This window comes from Lissotriton vulgaris, chromosome 8 (assembly GCF_964263255.1).
Source record: "Lissotriton vulgaris chromosome 8, aLisVul1.2, whole genome shotgun sequence".
In the NCBI taxonomy this organism is placed as follows: domain Eukaryota; kingdom Metazoa; phylum Chordata; class Amphibia; order Caudata; family Salamandridae; genus Lissotriton; species Lissotriton vulgaris.
In genome coordinates this window covers 1217101225-1217126221 of record NC_141696.1, presented here as the reverse complement: position 1 = coordinate 1217126221, position 24997 = coordinate 1217101225, and the positions used below count along the sequence as shown (strand labels likewise).

The following is a 24997-nucleotide window of genomic DNA, read 5'->3' as shown; positions in this document are numbered from 1 at the left end:
TCTGAGCAGAAACCATGCAGTGCTTTCACTACAATTAGCTGCACGCGTTTTTTTTCCCAGCAGGTGGATTTTGGCACAGTCTGTTTTCAAATGCAGGAGGCCTGTGGCCTTGTTTTTTTAGGTCTCACCTACAGATGAATTTAGCTGTTGTCAAAGACCTATTGTCATTAGTTCATTAAAATATATATTGTATTGCATTTTAACATGTATATTGCTCTTACTACCCCTACGTGGGTGGTTGAATAGCTTGCCTTCGTGGGTAGCACACTACACCATGTAGGGTGTGTGGTTGGAAGGCTGTTGTCTTTATTTTAATCCTGTGTGGGAAATGTACACATGTCAGCGTGATGACAACAGATGTGTGGTTGTTGTGTTATGGGACGCAGTGCTTCGCACTTTGAATTGTGAAGAATACTGAATAAAAAGGTGTGCCATTTGTGCTTTTTAAGAATCTGACAACTTTGATCAGCTCTGCAGGACCCTTTAAGGTATTTCTTATCAATACTTCATTGTGCATTACTTCCACACGCCCAATCTGACTTTTTTTCTCCTCCCTCTCCTCCTGAAGCTCCTGCACTGCTCCCAAGACGTCTCCCCCACTTTATGTTGCTCCTCCTCTGATGCAGATTTCTCACCTCCACCCGCCATTCTACTGCTCCCCCCCCCATTGAGATGTTTGCTTTATTTAAAAATATATATATATTTATTGGAGGGGTCATCAGCTGCAGTTTGCTGCTAGCTTGATTCTTTTGCAAGGTGTGCTTTCATGCACATTTAAATTATTTGTTTTTAACATTAACTGCTTTTAGATTGGTGCCCACTTATCTTGGCACGGTACATTTAAAAATACTAACCCCGTCATGCTGTATGCACGCCTGTGTGTGATGATGTCTGCAGATGTGAACATCATTATGATGGACTTCCATAGAGACAAAATGCATACATTCGCATTTGTGATGACTAGATTTTTTTGGGGGCCAATGGTGCATTTTTTTCTGATGCTGCACAGCATCGACAAAAAGCATTTCTTTTCTCTTTTTGCGTATGCTGAAATGCTTGTTCATTTTGACACTTCTTCAGTCTGATGGTGTTGAGGCTGTGGGTTTCGAAAGCCACTCCTCAGTGTGGTGAATTGGAGAGCCAGGCTGTTGGTAGTGTTGTCTGGGTAATGTAGAAGTAGCGATTTATATCTGTATTCATACATACAAACACACACATTTATATCTGTATTCATACATACACATTTACTCACGCTTAAATATGTGTATATTAAATAAACATATGAAATTCCTCCCTTTTCACTCCTTATTATTGATGGTAACAGCACCATCTGACCACATGTACTTTCTTGTATTACCCATGAAATAAGACATTAAATGTATCATCTCAAGTAAATACATCCGACATCCGAGGAACTTTCTCTCAAGATATTCGTCGCAGTCCTTTAAAAAGCCCAATCATTAAAGTGCGCTTTTCTGGAATTTCCGATTTAATATATTTAATACAAAAAATTAAGCACTTTCAAAGTTTTGTCTGGCTCTCTTAAATAAGAGGTCTATTCAAAACTACCCACCTTTCTTTTTTCGGAGTAGAGTGAAATATCACCAATGCCGTGAAAAACTGTAAAACATTTTATTATTTATTGGTTTTCTCCTGTTGAAATATAAAATATTAAGTACACCATTCGACCGCAATTTCCTGCGTATTCTGAATTTATTTGTACCAACATACATTTATCTAATTTCTTAACGAACGTCCTACTGGTTGGAAGACTCCAGTCATGACCTAGGAGTGCCTACCCCTGCTTACACTCATATGAGGTGCTCTGCAGTTATTGGCTGGAATATTTGCATGGAATGGGTCAGAAGGAGTCCACGTCTGCATTGCTTCAGATGGGATATCAACGGACTTGGCTTCTTTTGTCAAAAAGCATAAATCTGTTGTCCACTCACCCTTATTATCTGAGAAACGTACTGACGTGAAATGTGAAAGTTTACAAGCTGCCAGAGCAAACCTTTGTTTTTTACATTGTGGTTTTACACTTTGTCTCGGCATTCACGTTATTCTGCAAAATCCAGCTCTCTCATTCAGATTATAGTATTGGAGAATCTTGCTACTTTATTTGCCGTAATCTCTACCTGAGGTATCAGACATGGTCGTTCCATTTCCCAGATGGTTGTGCTTATTTTCATGTGAATCAGGACATTGCTCTGTCATATTCTTCCCTCGTCCTTTCCTAGATGTAACATTTATCCGCGTTTTGAATGTGTGGATCACCCTCTGCTTCTAAGTTCCAATGGTCCAATTCTCTTTTTGTAATATTTAGTGTTTTTTTGGAATAAAGCCTTTTTTTGCACTCCCCGCCTTTGGAATGCAGGCTGTGCAGTTGTGGTGTGGTGTTGTTTCTTACAGTGTTTAATTTGAGCTAGTGTTTTCTGGTGCTTTGCACTGGCAGCTAATTGTCAACACTGGCACTGATGACAGCCTGCACCATGGTGGCGCTGTTTGTCTAACTTAAAGACGAGCACAACACACAGTAGTTTATTAATTCAATATACTTTAAAAATGGCTAATACCTGGTGCGCAAGCAATTCTTCTAGCTTTGGGTGGCTTAGAATAGTCTCAATGGTTACACTTGTAGGGGTCTGATGGTTAGTCGTTGTGTTAGTACTGTCATTGGCAGATCTGGCAGGGCCAATGCCTGGTGCAAGCTGCAGTAGCCTTCTGATCCGTGTCCTAGTACTTACATATTTTGTTTACAAAAGAAGCACAGGTTTCGTCCCATCTAATGGGTGCTTCTAGCCACAGACATGCATCTTCTAGACATTTCTAATGTTGTACTGTGGGATGCCAAGGCTGCCTCTGGCATGAATTTTAATCCTTCAGTGCAAGATTTTTTTGAGAACTTGTTTGGTAGGCAGGGTCTCAAGTGAGTGCACTATAAGTGTGATTATTTTCTATTGGTTGACGCCTTGATTTATTAAACTGATCACAGCAGACCATTTTTCTGTGTGTGATATTATAGTACTGCTGCGCAGTCATATCGTCATTTAGTATCAGCTGTTAGTTTAATAGTATGAAGAAGTTAAAATATCTAATATATGTACTAATATTCTGCATTACAGCCAGTCCCGGCACGGGAGTAGGACTAGGAGTAATGCCATTATCAATAAGTAATGGACGCATTATAATTAAGGCTCCCCATATATAAATACTGATAAGATGTCCCAAAAAACAAATTAGGATGAATACAGAAAAGCACCATAAAGCCAGGAGCCCTAACTATTATCACTCATAAATATCTAGTCCTGCAGTATTTTCAACCTTATATGTATTCGTTTCTAAAACCTGTAGGCATGCAAACAATTCAAGCTTTCTGTCGAAGACACAAATACGTTTCTATCATTTATGTGGGTTTGGACCTGGCAGTTAAGGCAACACTGAGTGCTTTTTTTAAAATCTACTTTTGCACACTGAGACCAACCAGTGTAATCTACTCCTTGTAACAGAGATTTTGTTTGAAAAATGAGCTGACCGGAAGGTGTTGTTGCAAATGTACTTCAGATCCCATCTTTGCTACTTCAACCTATTTTAGTGTTTTGGGCATTTGCTTATACATTGCCTGCCCAATTGGAGTGTAAAATGTACCGTTGTTTATCGGCAGCTTTTCCAGCTTATAAAATCTGTTTGTGTAATGACTCCAGGAAAGACCCAGTGAAACAGAAAGTAAGTTCCTGTATTGTGTGTGCAATATGAAATGAGCATTGACAACCTGATGATGAAGCTTTGCTTAGGTCCTCTGTTTCAGAAAAGATTCAGGCAAACCATACAGGGTACTGTCAGAAAGATGAGCAACATACATCTAAGAGAAAACCCATTAAAGTAGTCATGTTCCATATAAGAAAAGTGCTACTTGTTTAGTAAATATTCTTAAAAGAGTGGTTTATAAAATATCAAAATGGCTATTCGACTGGAAATGACCCTTGTCAGCCGAAGTCCCTAGGCCTTTTGCCGAAGGAAAGATGTGGTGTTGTTGTTGCTCCACTTATAGGCTACAAAAAGGGAGGCGCTCCATATATACCAGATAAAGGATATCGAAGAGTAGTCTTACATTAAAGGTGAGCACCACATGGGCAATGACCAAGAATGGATGCCATTTTAAAAGTCCCATCTGTAATTAGTATTGTGTCAGTAGCTTCAGTCACGAGTAGATCACTAGAGTGTAGCAAACAACTTATCACTGTCTATATGGGCTGCAATGATGGGTTTCTGGAACATGTAACCATTTATTTAGTTTCATTTGTGAAAAACAACTAAAGATGCAACCAACCCTTCTGTAAACATAGCCCATTTTAAGAAATCATTTTAAGATATGTAAAAACAAGCTGGGTGTTATTAATTAACAAGGGGCAGAGAGGTTTGGCGTATTTGTCAAAATGTGACATAGATGGTACAAGTTGATTCAGATTCTAGACAGTTGTGGAAAATAAAAAGGTGACTAACCGACACTAAACTCTGTACCATAATGTGCTTACAGTAAAGAGAATTGTTCTGCAAAAAAGGAGGTAAAAAAATAATACTCCTAAGCATAATACTGTGCATTCTTCATGAGAATGTGGATACAAAGAATATGGAGTGTGTCCCTGACATAAAAGAAACACTAACACAAGAAATACCAGCATGAATCATAAAGTGCATGCACCATGTACATAGAATACGGACAGTCACTTAAAGTGTTTGTGGAGGTTGTCAGGGAATTTGAATATAAAGTTAGAAGCCTGGTAGTGGGGATATTGGGACAGAATAAATACCTCTGGAAGGCCTGTGCCCCTACCCAGTCAGCACACACAACAATCACATGTGTATAATGAAGGTCTACCAAGACACAGAATGCAATTCAGAACTTGGTTTTGTGGTTTGAAGGAATCCATTCTGGGACTCCTTCGTATGAGTGGTACATAAGATGGAGGATAGAAAAAGCCTGCCATGCAGGAATGTGAATGGCAGAGCTTCTCCAAAGCATTCAGAGGTCCTTTGCTGTGGTCCAGACTTTCTGTTTGTAGTATAGGTGAAAGAGGGTCCTTTTGAATTGTAGTGACAGCCTTGCTCCAGTCCTACACCAATCTGCTAAGGTGCTACCTCAGTAGGTGGTGAGGCAGGTGAATGAGGATGCCGTTCCCTCTTTTGTGCCTTTGGTTTGGGTCCCTGTGATAGGAAGCTTACCGGCCACTAGAAAACAAAGACCCTATTACGAGGAGTCTGGGAGGAATATGAAAATAAAGGAACTGCCTGAAATGGTCTCTACAGGTGGACTGGTGGAAAATGCAAGCTATGTCTGCAAACTTGGTGTTAGTATTACGAAGAAATCCCCAGTCATCGTACCAGGATTTCTCAGTTACCAGTGGAATGGTCCCACACTGCAATACACCTAAGCTCCGGCAGTTGGTGTCAATTCCCATTTGCCAAGTTCGGGAATAGGAACGTGGAGGATCTGCACCCTGCCAGGATAAGGTGCCTTCACCGTTTATGAGGAAATGAAACCACTAACTGTTAGGGAGGGGTACTAATGTTATTCCTGCATGAAGGAGAGACTGCTAGAACAGGAGGGTCTCCAGGAGCTGTGCGGGGAGAACTAGGCATTGGAATTGCTTGTGCAGGGACAGATTTGCACCACCAAGCCTTGTAGTGCGCCTTACAACCATGGGCCCCCCTGCTAGCCAGAGTGATGCAACTCACTCGCGGGAATTCTGCTTACTGAGGGCGCTATTTTCTCCTCTGGCTCAGTTCGTGAAGATAACCAGAGATGCAAATGTGACTGAAAAGGACATAATCAGCTAAGAAGTGCCACAAGGACCTGGCTGCATTCAGACATTCAACCACCACAAGAAAGCTTGCCTAGACAGCGAGACATGACAAGGAGATCTTGACTGCACTTCAGTGGTTTTAATCTCCACCTGATCACCACTACAACCAGGTGAGCTTTCTTTTTTGGGGGGGAAGGAGGGATAGCGGTTTGAGCATTGGGCACGAGGAAGACCATGGAAAAGGATTTCCCTCCTCCATCCGGTGGGAGAAAAGGCTGGTTACCTGTTCCTGCATTTCCCTCTTTCGATCACTGTGAAGGTACACACCAGTGTAGTACTACTCCGCCAGGAGGGTAGCACAAGAAACTGCAGTACCAGTACCATGTAAGGTGTTGTCACTCCCCAGCAAGTGAAACAGAACACTCATCAGCAAGCACAGCACCCGCAGATGCAACCAAGGTTGCGATTACCACAAGGTAACTGGTCGTTGACGCTGGGGCAGATAGACCAGTGCTGAAGAACTTAATCAATCAATCAATCAATCAATCAAAGACATGTATAGAGCGCACTACTTACCCGTAGGGTCTCAAGGCGCTGGGGGGAGGGGGGTGCCGTTACTGCTCGAACAGCCAGGTCTTCAGCTTCTTCCTGAAGGAGAGGTGGTCTTGGGTCAGGCGCAGGTCGGTCGGGAGGGAGTTCCAGGTCTTGGTGGCCAGATAGGAGAAGGACCTTCCTCCTGTCGTCGCTCTTCGGATGCGGGGGACGGCGGCGAGGGCGTGGTTGGCTGATCGGAGGTGGCGTTTGGGAGCGTAGAAGTTGATTCGGTTGTTGAGGTAGCTCGGGCCTTGGTCGTGTAGGGCTTTGTGTGCGTGGGTGAGGAGGCGGAAGGTGATTCTTTTGTTGACGGGGAGCCAATGCAGGTCTCTCAGATGTCCGGAGATGTGGCTGGTTCGTGGGATGTCGAGGATGAGTCTGGCTGAGGCGTTCTGGATCCGCTAGAGTCTCTTCTGGAGCTTGGCGGTGGTACCGGCGTAGAGGGCGTTGCCGTAGTACAGTCGGCTGGTGACGAGGGCCTGGGTGACGGTCTTCCTGGTCTCGGTGGGGATCCACCAGAAGATCTTTCGTAGCATGCGTAGGATGTTGAAGCATGCCGAGGAGACGTTGTTGACTTGCCTGGTCATGGAGAGGGAGCGGTCCAGGATGAAGCCCAGGTTGCGTGCGTGGTCTGTCGGTTTGGGTGCGGTGCCCAGGGCTGGAGGCCACCAGGAGTCGTCCCAGGTGGAGGGGGAGGAGCCCAGGATGAGGACCTCCGTCTTGTCTGAGTTCTATTTCAGGCGGCTGGTCGTCATCCACTCGGCTACCTCTTTCATCCCTTCGTGCAGGTTGGCTCTGGCGGCGGCGGGGTCGTTGGTCAGGGAGAGGATCAGCTGGGTGTCGTCGGCGTAGGAGATTATGTTCAGGTTGTGTTGGCGTGCGATGGCCGCGAGGGGGCTCATGTAGACGTTGAAGAGGGTGGGGCTCAGCGAGGATCCTTGAGGGACGCCGCAGATGACTTCGGTGGCCTCTGACTTGTACGGTGGTAGGCGGACTCTCTGTGTTCTTCCGTCGAGGAAGGAGATGATCCATTCCAGAGCCTTCTCCTGGATTCCGACGTTGCTGAGGCGCTGAACTAGGGTGCGGTGGCAGACAGTGTCGAATGCCGCTGAGAGGTCCAGGAGGATGAGGGCCGCTGTTTCTCCATTGTCCATCAGGGCTCGGATGTCATCGGTGGCGGCGATGAGGGCGGTCTCGGTGCTGTGGTTGGCTCGGAAGCCAGACTGTGAGGGGTCGAGGGATCCATTTGTCTCAAGGAAGGCGGCCAGCTGCTTGTTGACGGTCTTCTCGATGACTTTGGCTGGAAACGGGAGGAGCGAGATGGGGCGGTAATTCTTGAGTTCGGTGGGGTCCGCTGTGGGTTTCTTGAGTAGAGCGCTGAGTTCGGCGTGCTTCCAGCTCTCAGGGAAGGTGGCGGTGTCGAAGGATGTGTTGATGATGTCTCGCAGGTGGGGTGCGATGACAGCGTCGGCCTTGTTGAAGACGTGGTGGGGGCAAGGGTCGGTCGGAGATCCGGAGTGGATGGAGTTCATCGTGCGGGCGGTGTCTTCGGTGCTGATCGGAGTCCAGGCGCGGAGGGTGGTGGGGGGGGGTGGTGGTTCGGTCGTGGTGTGCGTTGGTTGGTTGTTGAAGCTGTTGTGTATGTCCGCGATCTTGTTGTGGAAGTATGAGGCGAGGGAGTCGCAGAGGTCTTGCGATGGGTTGATGTCGTTGTTTCCTGCGCTGGGGTTGGATAGCTCTTTCACGATGCTGAAGAGTTCCTTGCAGTTGTGTGCGTTGTTGTCCAGCCGGTCCTTGAATGCAGTTTTCTTGGCGGCGCGGATCAGCTGGTGGTGCTTCCGGGTGGCAAGCTTGAAGGTGGTCATGTTGTCCGGTGTTGGTTCCCTTCTCCAGACTTTCTCGAGGGCTCGGCAGTTCTTCTTGGAGCTCTTGAGTTCGTCGGTGAACCATGGGGCTTTCTTGCTGCCGGGTCTGCTGGGCGGGGTCCTCAGCGGGGCGAGCTCGTCCGCGCAGTTGCTGATCCACTTCGTGAGGTTGTCGGCGGCCTGGCTGGGGTTCGCTGAGCTGGCAGGAGGGTGCTGGCTCAGGGAGGTGGCGAGCTGGTCGGCTGTGATCCTGTTCCAGCTTCTGCGGGCAGCCTGTTGCTGGTGGTGGTGGGTCGTCGTTCTTTTGAAGGTGAAGTGGACGCAGCTGTGGTCCGTCCATTGAAGCTCTGTGGCGTGGCTGAAGGCGATGTCTTTGCTGGATGAGAACTTACCACAGCTTAGCAGCCAGATGTCCAAACATCAGCTCCATCAAATGTCCTGGTAATATGGCTAGTTGGGGAAAGAGGTCAGAGGTTTGCAACACAAAGTCTGTTAATCTGGAATGATTTTATCTGTGTGTTTGAGATACAAGAAAAGCGCATTTCAGAAAAGTCTAAGGAGACGAATTACAAAGAGCTTTTGAAGGATGTAAAGTAGTATACTCCTGTAGTATATTTTTTTACATACTCTTATGTGCCTTTGTGAATTGTGTTCACAACGTCAAAATCCCTATTCGTGAAAGTGCAAAGAGGACACACTCCTTTCTGTTTTGTACTAATTGTATATGAATATTCCCCAAATAGTCAATTTCTTCCCATTTTTTATATTTTCTGGCAAATTCACAAAACATGTAAGTGTACCTAAAACACACTGCAAGAGTACTACTTTACATTCTCCAAAATGCCTTTGTGAATAGGCCCCTAAAATCCCAATAACCCTCTTTTGTTTGGCCAATCCTGATGGCTGAAGTCTTCTCAATTTTGTCAAACTGATTCATGATGCTACTGTGGCTGCTCTGCATGTCTGGGGCGTAACGTAAGCCCCTGCAGTGCGAGAAAAAAAACCAACCCAGCCCTTCATGGCGCCCCTAATCCATTCAAGAGGGCCCCATTCAGCCCAAGTCCAATGAATATATGTGTGAACTATGGGAGACTCGTCACATTCTGCAGGGGTCCCCCACAGGGCTCGAGTCGGGGTACCGCTTATTTTACCTGGGGGACGCCGTCCCCCCTGCCAAACAGCTAAACTTAACTCTTTGGCCTCTCTGGGACGAGGAGCGCAGCACCTTTCATGACGTCACTTCCTGTTGTGACGTCACTTCCGGTGACAGCGTCCCCCACTTCTTTTTTTAGGACTTGTTCCCTGGTCCCCCATCATTTTACCTTCCACTGCTGTACGATGGGTCTAACATTTGTAACAAAATATCTACTTGTGTAGGTTGTTCGAATACAGAAAAACGCATGCAGCTTACACAATTTGTTACTCATATGTTGTGATTTCTAATCATATGTCTTATTTTCCAGTGCCTAGTAGTAATTTAGTGTACACGGTAACAAAGGTAGATGTGCCGTACAGGTAATGTGTCGTGTACAGCAAGAAAAGAAAAATACTCTCTTGCAATTGAAATTAAAATTCTAAATAGGTTTGTTAAACCCATGGACTAAGGTTCAGCACAATCCCTCGACAGTGATTCAGCCGTGCTCTTTCTAGGGGACGCTAAGGTACATTTTAAAAGCAATCAATTTGTACATCAAAGCTTGCTGTACCAGTTTAATTTATCCATAGAAAGCCAGACTGATTACTAGTGACTTGCTCATGAAACATTAATAAAGCATTGTGTTCGATGCTAACATGATTATGGTCTGACCTCCGTGATGTCACAGAGGACAGAAGCGGTAAGAGTCCCTGATAACATTACGCTAATGCTAGCTTCATCAATCATAATCAAGCCGCTTTGGAAAGCCGTCCTCGGGTGAGCATCTGCAGCCCTGCTCGGAGCTGCGGTCCCAGCAGACCCGCTCTGGAGCCGGGGCCAGAAATAGCACGCCCCGCCCGTAGCACCGCAGCCTCCCATGGAAGCTGGGGCTTCACGCGCACGTTAAGGTTTCATGTGCACCGAACAGGCCCATGCGGGACAATATTAAAGAGCTTTGTTGGGACAAAAACGGAGCCCCTCTCCGTTTTCGTTTTCATATTTGACGTTTGCTCTGCCATACAATAAAAGTCTTTCTGGGTTTGTTAAAACATGAGGTAATTGGAATCCTGTAGCTATTCCAGTTACATTTAATCAATATAATATGTTCTTTTCTTCTCCACAGTGTTATTTTTATTCAGTAGAAAATTCCTCGGCTAAATTTGAAGCGCTATTCTGTTACTTTTCTTTGCTGCAACATGTTTTACTTTTCAAATACTGCCATATTTGCTTCTCTAGACTGCAGGCCTCTGTGACACCCGGGATTATGGCACGAACGGGGTTTTCAGTGTGGTTGCATGTTAAAAATAATAATGAAAACATTATTTTTTTAGTATTACATATACATATTATCCAGTTTATAAGACTGTCATATCCCATAATATCAATACTGTGTTCAATACATTTCATCCTCACGAAGGATGAAAGGCTGAGTTACAGCTGTTTGGATGCAGACACAGTTTTCCGCAGCAGGTGCTACACTCACTGAGCTATGTTACTAGCCTACTGTCATCATGTAAGACATATATGAATAATGCACTGCATTAGATTTCCAAGGAAGACTTCTGTAGTCACCTTAAAGTTTCCTTGGCATTAAACACAAATATTCCTGAATTCCTCAAGATGTTCACGCTACCTGCCTGCTTGCTTTCTCCCAACTTGTGCTGGTCCAAGTACATCTTTCGGAACTGGTGACAGCTGTTATGCAGTGGATCTGTTTTCTGCTACTGTTGATGATAATCTGAAATCTGTTCTTATTTAAACCGGTGCGTTTTTATGCAGGCTTGTGGTTGGCTTTAAATGACCATTTTGGGGAGTCACCCACATGCTCCCCCGTCTTCAGTCGCCTTGTACTTTAACAGGGTTCAATCCTCAATTTGCCTTTGTGAGATAGCGAAACTTGCTCACAAAATAAGCTTTATAAATCATGCTCAGCGAGAGCACAAAAGCAAACTGAAGATCCCAAAACATAGGTAATGGATAGGACTGTGAAGAAGTTCTCAAAGGAGCAAAACATGGACCAGATTTAGGGTTCCGAAAAGCACTTCAGCTAAGGTTTACTGTAACAACTCAAGAGCAGAATGGTTCTCAAGTAAATAAGCACAAAAATGCTCAGATAGTATGCTGCCGGCTAGATCTTGATCAATAGACCAAAAACACAACCAAGAAACATTATGAGGCAAGAGACTGAGGAGGCGTTCTACATTTATAATTCCTAAAAAGGAAGGAGTTTCTGAAAATGACTTAAATGTTCATATCCACCATCTTGGTTTGTAGTCTCTGGTGTTTAAAATAGTTGGAATCAATTTCAGTTGCATCTATTACATTGCAGATGTGTTAGAAAGGTAAAGATCATGTATTTCTAATAGTTGTCAGTAGCTGAGATACATGACAACTTTTGTGGAATGTCTCGGACCTTAGTGTGTGTTCACTCAATCTTTCTTTGGCTCTGCTCACACTCCACCGCAAGACCTCCCATCTTAAACATAACTAGGTAAAGTCACCCGTTTCACTCTAGCCTGTCAACGGCCATCTTCGTCACCCTCTTTTTCCGTACTCTGGCACAAAGTAACCTAATCTTGGGGATCCGTAGTAATTTTTAGAATAGCGTCAAGCAACTTTTATTCCATTTCTGTCACACTGGGCTTTGTCAGATCTCAAGGAATGTTATCGCTTGGCTTGGTATATGGCAGAACCATTTTAAAAGCGTTATAGCTTACATCAGTTTGATTCCTTTTGTAGGTTCCTTAATGTGATTTTAAGGACTATACGCACCCACAATGATCAGAGGTGGATTTTTGACAGAGTTTTGAATTTTAATTTGTGACAGACTTTTGAATGACTAAAAGTCAAAGTACAATTCCAGTTTGCAGCACAAACTCAACACTGAGGCTATAAGTTCCAGTTCAAGTTCAGGAATTTGTATAGCGCACTACTCACCCAGAGGGTCTCAAGGCGCGTGAGGGGATGATCGGTGCATTACTTATCGAAGAGCCAGGTTTTTAGCGGTTTTCTGAAGGAGAGGTGGTTCTGTATAAGGAGAGAATTCCAAGTCTTGGCCGCTAAGTAGGAGAAGGATCTTCCTCCCAAGGTGGATCTATGGATGGGCGGAATTGCGGCGAGGGCTTGATTGGATGATCGTAGTTGGCGGGTGGGTGTGTAGAAGGATAGTCGTGTGTTGAGGCATTCTGGTCCTAGGTCGTAGAGGGCTTTGTGTGCGTGGGTGAGGAGACGGAATGTGATTCTCTTGTTTACGGGAAGCCAGTGGAGATCTTTCAGGTGACCGGAAATGTGGGTATGACGGGGATGTCCAGTATGAGTCTGGCTGAGGCGTTTTGGATGAGTTGGAGTTTTTTCTGTAGTTTGGCTGTGGTTCCGGCGTAAAGGTTATTTCCATAATCCAGTCGACTAGTGACCAGTGCGTGGGTGACTGTCTTTCTTGTTTCGGTGGGGATCCAATGGAATATTTTTTTGAGCATGCATAGGATGTTGAAGCATGAAGATGAGACGGCGTTGACTTGTCTGGTCATCGAGAGGGAGGAGTCTAGGATGAAGCCCAGGTTACGTGCATGATCTGTAGGTATGGGTGCTGTACCCAGGGCCGGTGGCCACCATGAGTCGTCCCAGGCAGAGGTGGATGATCCTAAGATGAGGACTTCCGTTTTGTCCGAGTTTAGTTTTAAGCGACTGTTCTTCATCCAATCGGCTACTTCTTTCATTCCTTCGTGTAGATTGGTTTTGGCGGTGTTTGGGTCTTTGGTGAGGGAGAGGATCAGCTGGGTGTCTTCGGCGTAGGAGATGATGTTGAGGTTGTGTTGGCACGCAATGGATGCGAGGGGACTCATGTATACGTTGAAGAGGGTGGGACTGAGTGATGATCCTTGAGGTACGCCGCAGATGACTTCGGTGGCCTCTGATTTGAATGGGGGGAGGCGGACTCTCTGGGTTCTTCCGGCGAGGAACAAGATGATCCAGTCCAGAGCTTTTCCTTGTATTCCGACGTTGCTGAGGCGTTGTATGAGGGTGCTATGACAGACTGTGTCGAAGGCTGCGGAGAGGTCAAGTAAGATGAGGGCAACTGTTTCTCCGTTGTCCAGTAGTGTTCGGATGTCATCTGTAGCTGTGATGAGGGCGGTTTCGGTGCTGTGTTTGGCTAGGAAGCCGGATTGTGATGGGTCAAGCGATTTGTTGGATTCGAGGAAGGCGGCGACCTGACTATTGACGGCTTTCTCAATGACTTTGGCCGGGAAAGGGAGGAGTGAGATGGGGCGGTAGTTCTTAAGTTCCGAGGGGTCTGCTGTGGGTTTCTTCAGGAGGGCGCTGACTTCGGCACGTTTCCAGCTTTCCGGGAAGGTTGCGGAGTTGAGGGAGCAGTTGATGACATCGCAGAGATGGGGTGCGATGATGGAGTCTGCTTTGTTGAAAATGTGGTGGGGACATGGGTCGGTTGGTGAACCTGAGTGGATGGAGTTCATCAGGCGGATGGTGTCTTCAGTAGTGATTGGGTTCCAGGCGTAAAGGTTATGAGGGTGCTGTTTTGGTTCGGAGGTGGGTGGAGTGGTCTGTTGATCGGTCTGGTTTTCAAAGCTGTTATGTATGTCGGCGATTTTGGTGTGGAAGAAAGAGGATAAAGAGTCGCAGAGGTCTTGGGAGGGAGTGATGTCGTTGGTGCCGGTGATGGGGTTAGTAAATTCTTTGACGATGTTGAATAGTTCCTTGCTGTTGTGGGCGTTGTTGTCGAGTCGATCCTTGAATGCGGATTTCTTGGAGGATCGGATCAATTGGTGGTGTTTGCGGGTGGCGTCCTTGAAGGTGGTCAGGTTGTGAGTGGTTGGGTTTTTTCTCCAGGTTTTCTCGAGGGTACGACATAATTTTTTGGATTTCTTAAGGTCATCGTTGAACCAGGGGGCATTTTTGCTACCATGTTTGATCTGGTGGTTTTTCAAGGGTGCTAATTCGTCAGCGCTGTGGGTGATCCATCGTGTGAGTTTGGTGGCAGCTTGGTTTGGATCCGATGATATGGCAGGAGGGTTTTGGTTAAGCGATGTGATGAGTTGGTCGGTGGTGATTTTGTTCCAGTTTCTTCGAGGAATAGGTTGTGGGGGGTTGTGAGTCGAGGTCTTTTTGTAGCTGAAGTGGACGCAGCTGTGGTCCGTCCAATGGAGAGCTGTGGTGTGATCGAAGGAGATGTGTTTGCTGGAGGTGAAGATAGGGTCGAGCGTGTGTCCGGCTAGGTGGGTGGGGGTGTCAACAAGTTATTTGAGTCCGAGATTGGCCAGGTTGTCCAGAAGGGTGGTGGTGTTGCTGTCGTTTTTCTTTTCCAGGTGGAAGTTGAGGTCTCCCAGTAGGATGTAGTTCTCGGATGTGAGGGCATGTGGGCTGATGAAGTCAGTGATGTCTTCATTGAATTGTGTGCGGGTTCCTGGTGGTCTGTAGATGAGGGTGCCTCTAAGTGTGGTCCTGGGGTCGGTGTGGATCTGGAAGTGAAGGTGTTCGGCGGCCGCAAGGTTGATGTCGGAGCTGGTCGTGATTCGGATGGTGTTCTTATGGACGATGGCGATACCTCCTCCTGTTTGGATGGGGCGGTCTTTTCGTATGATCTTGTAATTGTCCGGGATGGCTATGGCGATGTCGGGTGCTGATGAGGCCATACATTATTACTTTGTATTCTCTCCTATTGCTTCACACAGACAATCAGCTTTTCAGTGTAATAGGCAGGGCCCACAGTTCCCTCACTGTTATGAGTAGATCCAACTCTGATCCCTTATTCCTATTGATTTGAATCCATTAAGTTTTCAGGTCTTTTAGAGACCGCGTTGACTATATCATTAAGAAAATCATGAACTTTACCTTTTCAGGTGCGAACGTATTCAATACTTATATTTACTTACTATTAATGGAAAGAAAGTTATATGATCCTCCTCCACATATGAGCTAGTTACTTAAAGAATGCAGTCATTTACATCCATGTTGGGGAAACTTGATTCATAATTTTACCTACTCACAAAGGTGGTTGTATGCTGAATTAAATTACAACATAGAGCACAGACACTCCACCCATTTTAAAATCACTATGCAAGTGCTAAATTCTCCATTGTAAAATTCCTTTTTCTAAAACCCTTATTTTCTCTGTTGACACCCAGAATACTGCATTTCCAACTTGCGTATAACGTTACAAATTATACAGAGATCAATCTGCGTGAACTCTGTAGGGTGTACACTTGATCCATCAAAACGTAGCTGCTGAGCAAGACACTGCAGGTGATTGACCAAACCCAACATGCATGACAAATAGCTGAAAAACAGTATGCCTGCCGAAGACCATAACCTTAAAACATAAGACTTACTTGGCCAAGTCACAAGCCAAATAAAAACGTTATTGGGCCAAAAGTCCATATAAGCGTAATACATACATAAAAAACATACAATACGAATATCCTTCAAAATAACAGGCACAAAACATTTTTCAATCATCCAATAAAGAGTATTACATTGGATTTCACAACTTTTCTAGATGTAAAAGTACATTTTTCTAAACTTTAATAATGAATAACACAAACCCAGCGAACCTAGGAATTGCAGAAATGTTAGCCATTCCTTATGGAGTCTCAGGTTTGGTTTGTGTAAAATTGGAACCAGCAAAGAGTGTCTCGGCTCAAATATAAAGTTCAAAATAAAATAAAATGGCTAGTGCTTTGTATTGAGGTGTCATCCCACCTGCAAGGCGGTAGATCCCTTTTCCAGACAATCCCTTTTGTGGAAAGGCAAATTTGAAACGCAGCATTCCAAGCCTGAGAGTAGTTAGCCAATATTGATATGTGGGATTTTCAAGCCAACCTCAGTACGGCTCAGTGCGACATGTTATGGATTCATGAGCAAACCTGATAATTGAGTCCTTGACCTGGGCCCTTTCCAGGCGAGTATTTATAAAATGGTCCATATAACATTGTTTAACGAGCAGCTTGTTTTCGAGCCCAGTCATAGTGGGGTTGTCGTACAGATCCGTTAAGCTAGTGTCTCAAAGGTGTCTTTCACGTAGGATAACCATGGTAACTGGTTGGCCCTATCTAATGGCAGACAATCGGCAATACAGGTCCCAGACAATTGGCAATACAGGTCCTCGTGACAGAGGCCTGAGGTGTGCCACCAATTTTAACCCAAAGTAATAAAGGAGCCAGGCCAATCAGGTCCTCAAGATATGTCAGTCCCAGTTCTTCGTGATATATTAGAGTGGGTGTACTTCCCAGGGAACTGACAACAGTCTGTAGGTGAAGCAGTTTTCTACTCTTTGGAGGATCCCTGAATAATTATAACCCCACAGCCCGGCACTGCATATTCCTGCCGCCGAGATGCACTTGCTTCTATATAGGCTCAATATTTCTATTATTGATTTATTTTGCAGCTTTCGGGTGAATGTAAATATCGCTTCAGTATTCCTAGTAAAAGACTGAAGTCTTAATGTTAAAAGCACTGCCTTACCAGACATTGTAACAAGCCCAACAAAAGCACTGCCAGCGCCATGAAAAATTCCCTGAAATACGGATGTAATCAGAATCAGATCACACATCTCTACTCATTGGTGAATGTGTTCCTAGACTTTAAAGTTCTCGATCAAATTCACAAGCCCTCATGCAAGAATTAAACGCATATTCACCAATTCATTGCTACAAAAACAACATTCAATTGTAGTTTACTCAAAGTACATTCATCCAAAATGTCCCACCAACTTGCACTGATTGTAGGCTCATGGACCCCTTCTAATCTCGGCTTCACCTTAACCACATCATTGCTGCTGTATATTCCCGTGCTGTGCTGCAATTTTCAAAATCCCTTGTTATGTGACAAGGTCAACTCGTCAAATGCACAGCGCAGGTAACACCCATGACGAGTTGACCTTGTCACAAGCATCGAAGGTGTTAAATTTGCCTATATTTTTGTTACTGATATTGCATTTTACAACCATCCTAGAGTATGTGTGCTAAGAGAAGCTGAGGAGGAAAACTTCACCTAAAAAGGTATTTTCTTTCAGTGTTAAGATCTAAGTTATCACACTGATGCAGTTAAGAATGAAGAAGTTAGTCAGCTGTATGAACCTTGAAAGGTCAGGATCCCATTGCACGGCTACTTGGTGAACATGCTAATAACTTGTTCATTTTTCACTAAAGGGTTGGTGCTCCAAGCCACGCATCTGCTTCATACAAGCACAGCAGCACCATGGCAAATCTTCACATAATTTTTCCATGTTAAAAACTCCTTCAACCAGGTAGAAATTCAACACCAGCTGTCTGGATACTGATGAATCACAGAAAGTTCAAATTCTAGGCAGCATGCTGAAGGTATAGGGTACTGTAGCTTCATGAATGATCGTCTCCCAGCAGCTTCCCATTGGTATTCATCCATGTTCAAACCCACTATGGAAGCTTATGCTGCCAGCTTTGTGGGCAACATGCACCTAGGTTTTTCTCATCGTTGCATAAGAAGCCGAAAAACTGAAGAAAACTAGTGAACTATTAAAAAATTCCCACTAACTGTTTGGCTATTATTCACCATTATGACTCAGAATATTATTGGTCTTAGGGCCTTATGTATCAACACATTGTCCCATAGACACAGAATGGGTAAAACCCTTTGATACATCTGGCCCTTAGATTCCAGATACCCAAATAGGGATATATTAAAAACAAACATATCTGCATGAAAGCAGTAGATCTACAGTTCTTGCAAAATTCAATATCTCACAATGCATCAATCTTGTAATCACACACAGAGGTATTTTTAATACTTAAATTTACAACCACTGATCAGAACACTACATGCCAACCTGTAGGTGGGTCTGTGATTCATGTGCAAGTGAAAGAAACATCACTGTAGCCTTCAAGGTGAACGTGAACAATAATTATGTGACATACACATGATTCTCACAGTAATAAATCTCTAACCTCTGTGAACGAACAATTACTGCTAAGATTCATAATTAGAGCGAAATGGCAAATTATGCAAAAGTGGATCACCATGAACCGCCCTGTCACGAGTCGTGGACAAATGTACTAGAATCCGTGTTGTTCAAGTTATTAGATCCCAGCCATTAGAGATAGAGTAGTGAAAACATAGAGTTAGACCTGGCTACATTCGAATGAAGGAGCCTTCTTTGAGTAGGATATTAATGTGAGAGCCGGAGCTTGTTTTTTATCAGCCACAGGGAAACACTGTTTACTATAACTTGCCTTCCACCACATTTGATAACTTCTGACCTATCGTGCACTGTTGGACATATGATAATTAAACTTAGGAAGAACAGCCAAACGTCATTATCTATCCCTATGAATATATAGTCCAATGAAGATGTATAGGAAGATGATTCTTTATTGTTTTAAACTTCAGAAAATTTAAAACATTTGGTACCTAATCATAAAATCCTTGCTCTAAAGAGCATGGCACACGGGCAATAACTGACCGTACATTAGCGAACAAATCCTCTTTATAGCCATGTTTTCTCAACTGCATGATAAGTAGTCTCAAGTGAAAAAAATAACACCCAAAAGTAAACATGTTTTACTGTGTACTGCATTAGGCTGATATAAACCGTTGTTTTTCTCACTTGCTTCACACATTTTCCTAAGAAATTGGTTAAAACTTTACATTTTGTCTTCATTTGACTAATGTTAAACCACTAACGGCCTTTAATACGGTGAATGTTGTTCAGTTTTAAATTCTGAATAAAAACTTTGATAACTTTGTTTTGCTGGTGCTAAAATGTTGTGTAAAACAAAACTGATGATAAAATTGCAGAAAAGACATTGAAACATATATTTAAACCAAAGCTAATGTTGCTTTCGGTATTGAACATTTTTTATTGAAACACATTATGCTTGCTTCCACTTCGTCGTTCATCCATTGCCTCTTAACATCCAGAACACAAGCATGCCACACGGCCTAATTAAGGACAAACAAAAGAAATTGATGCTGACTGGGTGATGAAAGCAGCAAAGGAAGTCTGAAGTGCAAAGGTTTCCGCAGACAGAAGGGGCCTGCCTTTATTCCAGTCCCAAGGTTAAAGCGTGCTTAACCTTTTTTACGTTAGGACTCTAGCCCAAGGACTTCAATATGTGGTTTCAGGTCTGCAGACTAGACCTACAATTTCAGAAAATGCCTGCCCCAGCGGCTGCAATAAATCTTTACGACACATGGCCATTTGACAAAACTGCCAAAAATTTGTAGCAGCAAATTTGCAGGACATAAACAAAATATTTGGTTGTGTCCGAAGACATAGGTAGACTGGTAGATTTTCTTTTAATAGAATTATTCGTACTTAACTTTGTTGTCACACTAGTCTCTTTTTAAAATTATGACCCTAATTTATTGAAAATATGTGGAAAGCGTGAACTCTTTACACGCTTTACGGTATTAAATGACTAAGGGCCAGATGTAGGTCGCCCAATACCGGTCGTAACGGCCGAAATTACCGTATTTCGGCCGTTACCAACCGGTATTTGGCATTTGGGATGTAGGGGCCTACTTTAAGTATTCTGTAATTTACTGAATCGGTAATTTAAGGAATCAGAATATTACCGAATTCTTAAATACCGATTTGGTAAATTACCAAATCCTTAATGTAGGAAGCGCTCAAGTGAGTGCTTTTCACTTTTAAGGATTCGTTATTTACCACCAACTACAAGTTGGTGGTAAATAACCAAAACCGTTAAAAAAGCAATTTTGTGCTTTTTTAACAGTGCCATGTGGCAGACATACATGCCCTAAGGGCATGTATGTGTGCCACATGTGCACCCATGCACTATTCAGGGGTGCAACAGGGTGTCAATGTCTACCCCCTATTACCGATTCAGTATTTACTGAATCGGTAATTCTCATTCATTCCTATGGGCCTCCAGGCCCATAGGAATGAATGGGGAATACCGAATCGGTAAATACCGAATCGGTATTTACCGAATCTTACAGATTCGGTAAAATTTACCGAATCATTAGCTACATATCATTTACCGATTCTAAAATCGGTAAAATTCGGTATTTTAGAATCGGTAAATTATATTTACCTACATCTGGCCCTTAATGAGGAGGGGACTTTTATAGTGAAGAGCTGTGAACTCAAGCTGGTAGGGAAGTGTCCTGGAACGTACAATTTTTGGTTAAGGGGAGAAACCACATTAAAAACAATAGTCTATCACCTTATTACACATTGGAAGTTTCATCTTTTGTTCGCTACTGTAGGATATGTTTAGTTTGTGCTATCGAGCTTTCCCACCTTAGTTTGATTTCTTCAGATTAGGAGGTCTTCACTCTCTTCTAATATTATATTTTATTTCTGAATTCATCTTTTATTTCCATTTGATTATCCTTACACGTGTCTCCTCCTGTATTTCTTTCAGTTGTCTCTACGTCTGCTTAGCATCACTTGCTCGCTATCCTGGTCACACTATTACGTTTTGATTTACTGTATTTCCTTTTTTTTCAAATGTTAATTTTTTTTTACCATAGCTTTAGTACGTCCATGTACTCTTCTTCCACTAGAGCTGGAGGTCGCTTGGACTCCGAAGTACACTTAGACTCAACTGGTTTGGTGAACTTCCATGCAGTAAAGGGTGACCAGCCATTCACCTTCAGCGGTATATGGAAATGAGCAGCGTTTTCAACACCTCTAGGGCCAGCTTCTAGCCCTGCATGAACTTTAAGGCAGTGGTGTTTATTGTGCTAAATAAGCTCAGATAAGAATGAATTTTGGCAGTGTCATGGCCCTGATCCCACACTAGACTTTGTGGCTTTTGACAACATCAACCACCCACTCCTATTGATTTTATTTTTATTAATTTTTTATTATGAATTGCAGAAGTAAGTACATAAGAATAATAGTTCAGAGTATAGCAAACACCCACCCACCCTTTGGGGGAAAAAAACATTGTATAGATTGAATAAACAGGCGCACATGCAAAAAAAAGGCATATAAAGGGGGAAGAAAAAAAAATTATAGAAAAGAAAAAGAAAGGAAGCCAAAAGATAAGACAGCGACAATCGGAGGCTATCCCGGCTGTTCCACCCAAGTAGTACATTTTTCCCAGATCTCCAAACCCTTTTTGCGCCCCTTACGCCCTTTTCTGGCGTAGACAGCTTTTTCCAGGTGATAAGTGGAGACAAACCTAGCGAGAGAATGACAGGGACTCAGAGTCAAGCCAGGCAGAGGTGACACAAATCCGCCAAACTGCCATTGCAATGAAGATCAACCCCTCCCTTTTAACAATAGGGATTTCGGACAGAGTGCCAAGTAAAATAACAGTGGAGTTTAGTGGCGTACTCGGGGTAGTGATTCCTCTAAGAATCCCTGTAACCGGGCTAGAGTGGGGCCAAGCTTTGAACAAGTAGCAAATATGTGGATTGAGTCGGCCCCGTATTCAGAGCATCGGGGACATAAAGTCCTTTTGCCTGCCCCCCACTTCGCTACCTTGTTCGGGGTAATGTACAACAACAAAAAATTGTTTTAAAGTATTGAGCCTGTAGCTTGGCAGACAATAAGATGTTTTGAGAAAGAGCAAGAGAGTTAAAAAAATACACTGCGTGGAGTATCAAGTTTGGTGTGCCATTTGTCTGCTATAGTTTGTAAATCATCAGGAGTTTGTCTGTTTAAGATGTTGTACAGCAGACCAATTCAGGGAGCTATGGGGTTACGCAAAGTATTAAGAAGATCTACTTCCAAAAACCCTGCGGGTCCTCCAACTTTCCTTGAGAGAAAATCGTGTATGGATAGATACCTAAAGTAATCGTGATTCTTAAGACTGAACTTAGAAAGCAAGTTAGAGAAAGATATAATCCCTCACAGGTTATAAGATCTCCTAGTTTTGTAATGCCAGCTTTATACCAGTCAGTGAGGTAAGACCTTCCAAAAATAGCGGGAAGGTGGTCGTTATCAAGAGTAGGGGAATAGTGATTGAGTCTGCCCAACCCGAAGATCCTACGGATGTTGCGGAAAACTTTGTAGGAGCTCATAAGAGTCTTAAATCTCACACGTTTGTAATATCCGAACGAGATCTCGCTGAGTAGGCAGCCCCAATACTATTCCCCCAGCAGAAGCTGAAAGGGAAAGGCCAGCCCGGGTGTGGAGGGGGAACCCACTCCTATTGAAGTGCAAAAGTGAAGCTGGTTTTCAGGATCTTGTCCTAAATTTAATAGAGTCATTTTCTGTCCAACAGATTTGCATCATTAATGTCCTCTTACAAATCACTTTCAATCATGCCTGTGAGATGAGTTAACTATTCAATTTTGATTTGATTTTGACTGCTATGTTGTATGTGATGCATAATGAATTTTCTTCATTCATATAGATAAAAGCCAACCATTCTTGAATTTTAGAGACAACTCCACTGTTCTCAGTGCAACCTGGTGATGGACCTCAACAGTATATCACAACCTAAGACAATCTAACATTGTACTGATTCTGGACACGCTTTCTACTGTGGGATCCTAAATTCTCAGCTTTTTTTATGCATAGTTGCCAAATATATTTGAGTGTCCTTAATCCCCTGTCTTGTAAACCATATCTTCTCTTTAGGCCCATAAATCAGCATGGTGGGCAAAGGTTGCTTTGCTCTCTGCAGGTGAGTCTTATCATTGCTACAATTTACTCACCAAACATCAATGAATTTGTTACTTACATCATCTCTCTACTTTTGGCATGTTCGAAATCTGTCGAGTCAAAGAAAGTGTGCTAGTTTCTTGCCTTGGTTGTGTTGTCTTCTTTGGTTACCAGACCATAAGCACATCAAATCACTCGCTGGAGATTGATGTTCCCCAAGCAATGACTTATTGTTATTTAGTTTATAAATACTGAACCAACCAAAAGAGTGTATTGTCCATTTGCAACTTTCCCTCTTCGAAAAGAGCAGATAGGTGGCACACCTTTCTGGTGTAAGAGGCGCATCAGTGGTACTCTTCGACAGAAAGCCTCCAGACACACCCTGATCGTTTCTTTTTGTAACTTGGCTTGTACCCCAGGCATTTCCCTCAATAACACCAAGACTTAATCTCGAGCCTGATCGTTACTCTGTGCAACATTTATAACAACATTTCATATTGTACGTGTGTGCTATTTTGCTCCTTTTCCATTTGTGGTGAGCAGTGCTGTCTGACAGCAATAAAATTATTGTCTACTTTTTGTCTACGAAGAAAACATGATCATTCTGCAATTTCTTTTACCAGTGTAATCTTCCTGAGAAAGGCTTGAACAGTAAGACACATACCCTGTGGATGACAGTCGATGTTACCCGTAAGGGTGCAGGACTCGCTATAAGAAACCGGGTTTCTCGAAACTCATTTACATTTTTAAGGATTATGGTACATATGAGAAACACCTGCATAAATCAGAGCAGCCCCTTAATGCTGACATCAACAGCAGTTGCACATGAATGAATAATAATTCTTCGGGTCTTGCTTTTTCTACACTTCACAAACTTTACATATTCACATGACTGAATCACCCGCTAGGAGATAATCATATTTCCTTTTCAGGATGAGAAAAATTCATTTCGACAAGAATTCTACTTGTAGCCCACCATCCTTAAAGGTGAGCCCCCGCTATTTAAAAATGGAAAGACCTACCTGCTGGACATGACTGGTCCACAAGTAGAGACATATGGCATGATACAAGTTTGGTGGTCCGACGGAATGCCGAAACCATTGTCCAACCGACGTATACCAAGTTTGGCACTGCACGACCACTGTAATTGCTGGGGATCCTTGATCCTCGGTGGGCCCCCTGTTGTCTCTTTATATGGAGGTGCATGCAGGGGGGCACATGGTGTCCCCCGTCGTCTGTGTTCACCCCCTGTTCCTGCACGGAAAAAAAATCACAACATTTTGGTCCATGCAGGAACGGGCTGTGGTGGTGCCTTTCAAAGGCTCTCCTATGAGCTTAAGAAAAGCACCGCAGTGGGACTGCTGCCGCAGGATCGCCAGACCTGTGTTCCAGTCAGAATACAATGCGAGTGGGGCGCTGGCGTGGCGGCCCGCTACAAGACCGCTAAACTCTTAATCAGGCCCATAGTCATGAATATGAGAGTACACATTTGTGAGGGGCAAAATGTCCCATGTCAATATGCAGCCGCATATTCTTTGGCTAAGGGTCGCCACCTGCAGGTTCTGCCCTACATTGCGCACCCACCCCTGCATACATAACAGAGCAGTGGGTGCACATCCGCTGCTATGTTTTTTATTCGCCCCCTTTTCACCCATGGAGAGCAGGCCCATAGTGTTCTGTATGTGTGAATGCTTAAATTTACATTTATGATGACATACGTGTCTAACTGAGCTCCTGTCCCCGGTGATCAGTATGTTGATCCTGCGTGCTGACGGAGACAATTAAATAACCTCATTCCGTCCATCGACTCCCATGGAGCCTGCAGAGGAGTCTGCTCTCCAAAAATTGTGCTGGCCAGCGTAAGTAGACACGGGCGGGATTGACGGCAGTGAGAAGCAAATAAGACAAGATGGCGGTCGCTGCTCGCTCGGCCCGCTAAAGACCAAGATGGATGAGGGTAGCCCACCGTCATTCGTGAGGCCTCTTGGGTCTGCAAGGTGGGGCATGACCCTCCCGGGATGAC

General features: G+C 43.9%; 1 protein-coding gene across 7 annotated transcripts in view; it reads left to right on the top strand.

The window, feature by feature from the left end:
* Positions 1 to 24997, top strand: part of NBEA (neurobeachin) — a 1820918-nt gene that overhangs the window by 1619830 nt on the left and 176091 nt on the right. The gene's annotated exons all lie outside the window — the stretch shown is intronic.